The sequence below is a fragment of the Triticum dicoccoides genome, chromosome 5B (genome assembly GCF_002162155.2).
Source record: "Triticum dicoccoides isolate Atlit2015 ecotype Zavitan chromosome 5B, WEW_v2.0, whole genome shotgun sequence".
Classification (NCBI taxonomy): Eukaryota; Viridiplantae; Streptophyta; class Magnoliopsida; order Poales; family Poaceae; genus Triticum; species Triticum dicoccoides.
In genome coordinates this window covers 298,705,291-298,712,120 of record NC_041389.1, presented here as the reverse complement: position 1 = coordinate 298,712,120, position 6,830 = coordinate 298,705,291, and positions in this window count along the sequence as shown.

Genomic DNA, 6,830 nt, shown 5'->3' with positions numbered 1-6,830 from the left:
CACCATTTTATGAAGTGCTTCTGTCTTGCTTTATTTCCCATGAATTGTGTTTTTGCAGTTACACTTAAATCTCACACCGCTAACATTGCTTCATCCCAGTGGAACTGCACAAAATTGATTGCACATTTACTGACCATGTGCTACTCTCATGACAGTAATACTAATGCTATTGTTCTGCAAGTTAATCTAGTGGCATTGTTGATGTGATGTGATGCTACTTACTTAAGGACTCTTCATACTGTCAATCTAGTGCCAATTATAACATAATAGATGTTGTTGTTACTCATAAGCCACTGCAAATATCTGTCACTATTTGAATAACCGTATTTCTTATTTGCGCAAACAGGGATGTTTTGCTCCATATTGTTTCGGGATGTCTGTCTTCGTATCGTTTCTATCCGCGCAATCAAAAGCACACACCTCAGTTTTAGTACAACTGTGCAAAATGAGATGGCTATCCCTCGTTGCCATCGTCTAACCTCCCGTCTTCAAGGTATCCCTACATTGGTAGTAACTCAGGTAGAATGACCAAGGCAATCTAAAAGAAGTTGATTCGTACATTTTACTTCCTGATTGCAGTGCAGGGATGAGCGAAAACAACTGCATCCTAGTCCAGAATGCACTTTCTACCAGTTCATCCATGGACCGAGGACTAGCTGGCACGGCTGCACGGCGGTTTTTTGGATAGGTGCGTGGACAAGAGGCATTGTGGTCTGCTTATTTCTGCAAATAACGGTGCCTAAATTTAGTGGAATGCACAAGCATTTCACCTGGTCAGTACACTGCATGGTTCAGTTCAGCATTCCAGCTGAGACCACAATTATAATTGGTTATTCTGGAATGAGAGAACCTAACCCTGGATGGTGGCAACAAGAAAAAACCAGAGTGAACTCCAGGAAATTTAAGCCTGTCGGGAGGCCCTTTGCTCAAAGAAGCCTTGCTTGTTTTTTCCTAATTTGTAAACCTTCTCACAACTTTGTCTTTTGCTGTGAACTAGTATATGTTTGTTATGTTCTATGAATCATTGAGATGTATAAAATTGCTTAACTTATGCTTTTCAAGTTTTTTATGAAGACGAGTTTAATGTGAGTGTTCCACATGAGCGCTGGACTAGCATGTGAATGTTTGGAATTTATTACATTGTGGCCTCAATTAACTACATGAACCACTGTAACAAGATACATAGTTGCTTATATGTCAGACAGCAGATTGTTGATTGTTAGCTGGTCGATAGCCTAGTGTTGAAGCGAGCTGAGCCAATGTGTCGTGTTTTGCACAACTACTTACAAGTGGGGTAGCACCAACAGTGTTTACAAGTACTTATGTATATGCCAGCGCATAGTTCTCGAATGAGTGCTCTATTTCATCAAAACACACACTGCTCGTATGATAAACCGTGACAAATTATGTCTTACCATGCCATATTCATGAAAAAACTAGTGAGGACGCATCTGTTTCAGCAACAATTACGATGGTTCTCACATGATTCACGGGCACACAAAAGTAGCAGCAGTTCCCATAGACGGATTCAAACAGAGAACTAGCCCCAGAGGGGTCAATAACAGGCAAGGTTCGGATAATTAGACACAATCCAAACTACTATTAAACACTAGCTGGGGCAACTATTTCATGCATCGATCTAATTTGGGCTGGACACAAGATGGACCTTGCCATGAACACCATCGAGGACGTCCCACAGCAGCTCAATCATGTGAACCTTCATGAAGACAACCGTGTGGCCTTATCACTGATAAACTTGTTTGTGGAGGCATGCCATGTCATCTTCCTGCGCAAGCTTGACAAGAACAGTATGCCTCACAAACGAGGGAGTAGCTTTGAACTTCTTGTGCTTCAGTACACCCTGGACAACACGCCTGACAACAGTGAGGCTGGAATACAACTCTTCATTGGTATAACCGCAAATGGCTTCCAGGATCCAACAGCCTAAAAACTATGTTTTCCCAGTGCATATATTCAAGTCATCCGCCTCATAGCGAGTGACATGTACAACCACACAATCCTTGTCTGCATCGAGGCTCTAATTGAAACAGAAACAAATTATGAATTACTTTTTAGTATAAGAAACACAAGTTATTTAAACCACTATGTATAGCATGGCATCGAAGCTAATAAAATTTTGCATTATTAATCACCACATACTTAGATGAAAAACCACAATCAAGATCAGCAAAGAAGGAAATCACCTTGGACAGCTCGGCGTGGGGGGGGGGGACACATCCTCGAAGGGGGAAAACTGCTCCTGCAGTGCCACGGGGGTTGTAACCTCAAATGGGGCATTGACCATCTCAGTAGTGGCCGTGAGCATATTTGGAGTCGCCTTGGTGGCTGCCTCCATCTTCTTGGAGCTCTCTGTCTCGTGGGGATCAGCCTCCTGCGTCTGCTCCAATATCGGCAGGTCTTTGCCTGATTCTCCTTGGTCCATCATGAAACTGACGAATACTAGGAGACCACTAAAAGGAAAACACAATCACAATGACAATGAAACAAAAAAGAGAGTGAGGATCGGTTACTGCTTTGCAAAAGTTTTTTTTCTGAACGAAAATATACCAACATCACAGATCCGCTTACCTTCCCTTCGTTGGGAGAGAAGAACAGTGGCAGATGCAAGTGTTGCCTTTGTTGAAGACGGTGAGGGAGAAGGGGATTCCGCAAAGAGTGAAATGATGGTTGCTTCGTCCGTCAAACTTAGACTGCGGGGAGGTGGGGTTTTGTGATACGATGGCTCATTACTGCCGCGCTACGACCGGGGTGACTCTCCGCCTGCATACTGCCTTCTAATTTGGTGGATGGCATTTGGGCCCGCGTGCTACATGGCCCGCATGTCGGTGAACAAAAGTATAACGGCATTCAGTAGAGGGAGACGTTTCAATGACCTAGGAGGAGCCAGAAGCGGTAGAGTGTCTCCACTGTACTAGTAGTAATTGTTTTTCTGGGTAGCTGTAGAGTGTCTCCACTGTACTAGTAGTAATTGTTTCTCTAGGCCCAAGACAAAACAGCCCATCCACACTAGTAAATAGTAAAATCGATTCAAAAGCCCATATATTTACTGAATGAGAGACGCTACCCACACCCAGCACACCCCCCCCCCCAAAAAAACTTGGCTGCTCTTCTTCCTCCTCGCTCCCATGCACCTCATGTCAGCTCGCTCCACTCGTACCCCCAAATTCCTCACCTCACTCCTACAGAAAACCCCAACTCCCCTTCTTCCTCACTCCTACAGAAAACCCCCAGCTCCCCTTCTTCTTCGCTCGCACTACAACTAGGCTCGTCATTCGTTACTATGCTCAAATCCGTGAGCGCGACGTGACGCCCTCGAGGAAAATGGAGTCGGCTGACCCCAGCACCAAGAAGATGAGGCTCCCGCCAGCGGCAACGCCTGTTGTAGATCCCGCTCCCGGCAGCGTGGGAAGAAGCGGATTCCCCGCCCCCACCGGATCCCAGGAACCCGTAGAATCTAGGCTGGACCGCATCAGCGATCTCCCGGACGCCGTCCTTGGGGAGATCATCTCGCTTCTCCCCACCAAGGATTGTTGCCGCACCCAAGTCCTCTCAATTTGGTGGCGCCCTCTATGGCGCGCCGTGCCCCTTAATCTCGACTGTTGTTAGCTATCTCTCTTCAATGATTTTGAAATCCCCAAAGCCATCATCTCCTCCCACCAGGGCTTTGTTCAAAGCCTCTGCATCCCGTCATGCTACCTGAGCAAGCATACCATGCCCTGCACGGTGGACGCCTGGCTGAAATCCCCGGAATTCATAGAACTACAGCTGCTTGAGTTCTACTATTCCCCTGGAAATCACATACCACATACTGAACGCGATGAACTTGTGCTCTCAGCACTGATGTCCATCTCGCGGTTTTCCTCCTCTCTCCACACCGCCACCTTTGTGCTATGCTACCTGCCAGACCATCTGGTACTAAACCTTTGACTCCCATTTCTCAAGAAACTTTCACTTGTGCGGGTTCGTATATTGGAGGCCTCATTGCACAGCATCATCCACTCTAGTTGCCCTGCGCTGGAGTGCTTGATGCTTGTTTTCACAGTTAGAATCGGTTATCTCCAAATAAATTCGCCTAACCTTGTAAGAATTGGAATTTCTTTTGACAGAAGGCAGCTCATCATCCAAGGTGCCCCTTCACTTCAAAGGTTGATCCTTGATTCTAGTTATTCACCATTGCAAATAACCATCCTCTCTGCGCCTAAACTGGAGACCTTGGGTGTAATACATGATCTCTGTGCTCATTTCAATATGATGTTTGGCTCCACAATTCTTCAGGTACTTTATATTATCATCTACACTTGCAACCATAAGCTGCATTTTAAATTTCTGTGCATAATTTATATATCATCTTGGAGTACACATTTTGTACTAATATTATGTTCTATGCTCAATGAAGAGTTTCTCCATGGATGGCCTATCAATGGTGTTGGATTCTGTCAAGATCTTATATATCCAAATGAATAGTTTTGATCTGAACAAGATTATTGGCTTGCTGCAATGCTTTCCATGTCTGGAGAAGTTGTATATAAAGGTGATAATTTCACGCACACTGGAAGCCCGCGTATAGTGTACTAGAATTAACCGTTCAGCTGTTGCTCTTTTGACACTCTTCTTTTAGACCTTAACTGTTTTCAATCTTCATGCCTATTTAGGCAACAGGACGGGGTAAGAAAGTTATAACCAATCGGTGGATTCGTAAGCATCGGGATTTTCTCACTTCTCATGAGATTCGATTGAAGACAATAACGCTAGAACGATATGTAGCCAACTGTGCAAACACAAGATTTGTCACATTCTTCCTGCTGAATGAGAGGTTACTATTGTCCATCAAGCTTAAGTTTATCAGCAGCATGGTTTTGACGGATGGGTATGTCGAAGAGCAAAAAAAAGGAGTTTCAAGTGGGCAAAAGAGCTTCTGAACGTGTTGGACTTCTATTTACAACATATTGTGGTCATAATCCAGTAAATTTTACGACCCAGGATGTTCATTCTATGGACCTGACCGATCCATTTGACTGTGACTGCCAAAAATAGTGTTGGAGTTAGATGTTGTTGCCCTTTTCAATCTGGGTTTTTTTGTGAACCTGATGAACAATTAACCCTCGTGCTTTTGTACAGTTTGTAAGCTGGAGTTAGATGTTCCTGCCCTTTTCAACTCGGCTGTGACTGTCATATTTTCTTTGAAACAAGGCAAATGGCTTGCCATTCATTTAATTTAGAGTGAAATATTGTAACAAATCCCAACCAAGGGAAATAACATCACCCTCGCCAGCAGCTTGAGCTCACTATGCATTACAGAAGCCAAGTGATTAGCCCCCACCAGCACCCACAAACTTATTTCGAACTAGCACATCAAATGGGCTGTAAATTTTCATAGGAAAGGTTGCATGACCGTGACAGATTTGGATTCTGACATTTGGGACCCGCGAGGAAATAGCCTATCCAAGGTGGTGTCGACTTACTAGCCAGTCAACAAACGATTCTGCCTACCAGCCGTTGGATTGACACCCAACATCTGTCGTGTATCTTCTATCTCTTGCCTTCTTCTTCCTCCAGCCGCCCAAACCAAACCACCCCGTCGGCTCTACCTGCTCCCGCCTCCCATGGCTGGCTGCGCCTCCGCCGCCCTATCATACGTACCCTCCAACGTTGGCTAGTCCCTCCCTCTATTCCCCCACACGTCCTGTTATTCTCTGGCGACGTCAGCCCCAACACGCACTCGCGCTCGAACCAGTCAACCCTCGTACTCCCCTCCGCCTGCGACTGGACCGGCGCATCTTCCACGGCTCCTGTTCGTTCCGTCCGAGGCCTCGCCGTCGTCCTCTGCCTTGTGGCCTTGGTTCGCTCGCCGTGCGCGGTGTGCCGCCCTCTTGCGTTGTCAATGTCGTCAACAACCGAGAGGAACAAGGAGATGACTGTACTGGAGAGGATGACAGTAGGGACCCACCAACGTCATGGCAGTACGCAAGAAAGTGCCTCTATATTACAAGCCCAAAAATATGGTTCCTCCTAATGGTTGGACATCTGGGGCTCACGCCATTGTCAACATAGTCAATAAATGAGAGAATTACACTACGAGTGGCTGACACCAGGGACCCAGCAAGTCGTGCAGTTTTTTTTGAGGAACAAGCAGTTGTTATTTATACTAGTTTTAGCGACGGATCAGGGTAACAACGGGGTTGTGCGAGGGCTGTGGCCCGTCTAGCCAGGGTTTTATTTATGTTTACCACATCATGAGCCCAGTTGTGTTTTTTTCTTGCTGAAAATGGCTAGCCCAGTTCTATTTTTTTAAAGAAATACCCAAACAAGGCCTACTTGCTTTATCGGCCCTGCTGGGCTGCAAATCTTTCAAGATGAGGAGAGTTTCATTCGGTTTGCCCAGAGATGGGTTGTACATTTTTAAAACACATCAAATCGGGAATTAGTTTCAATTTTTTTTTCATTACAAGATCTTAAATTCCATTGATTTTTATGCGTGGACAATTATTTGGATTTTATATTTATATAAATTATTTTTCAAAATAGTTTGAATGTGAATCGATATTTCTGGATTAAAAACAGTTGACCGCACGGAAATATGCAAAATTTCGTACTTTTTAACCGTGGCCACAATATGGGGTGTAATGCTAACAAAAAGAAGATGGGCTCCAAAAAAATCTTAAGAATTAGCAAATGGGTTGTACATTATTAGAAATAATGGCAGATGGGTTGTATGCTGTTTTCCACAGATTTGAGGCTGACTTGTGCGCCTACTATAGGTTGACGCGTATGCTTTCATAAAAAAAGGTTGACGCACATGCAATGGCCTG